The sequence below is a fragment of the Chrysemys picta genome, chromosome 7 (genome assembly GCF_011386835.1).
Source record: "Chrysemys picta bellii isolate R12L10 chromosome 7, ASM1138683v2, whole genome shotgun sequence".
NCBI lineage: Eukaryota > Metazoa > Chordata > Testudines > Emydidae > Chrysemys > Chrysemys picta.
In genome coordinates this window covers 59064729-59065178 of record NC_088797.1, presented here as the reverse complement: position 1 = coordinate 59065178, position 450 = coordinate 59064729, and positions in this window count along the sequence as shown.

Below are 450 nucleotides of genomic sequence, written 5' to 3'. Positions count from 1 at the left end.
CTCTTCATAAAGATTTTCTATAATTTTTGTAACTCACCTCTGGAGTCTTAAATCTATAAAATAAGATTCCAAGAATGTCATTCTGTGTGTCACTCTGAAACCTAAAATGTCTGCTGAGTCAGTGGGAAGGGAAGGAAGTGACAACAAGCGTGGTTGAGCTCCTTTTGTTCAGAATATCACCCGGTAGAATAATCAGGTTTTGTGGTTTGTTACCATCCAGTTTTTAAGTTCGCAGCCATTTTGAATTTATGAATTACTCCCATGAGTTCAGTAAAGCGTGTATTTAGGCCCTGCCAAGAGTCCTAGAGTCCTAGACCATTGTGATATCCAGGGAAACTCAACCAGTCACCACCTTTATTCTACAGCTAACTTGCATGCAACAAATTAATTGGTTGTATGAGGAAGACTGCATAGAGGGTGGATTACTTGGACTAGCTGACACACCCGTAG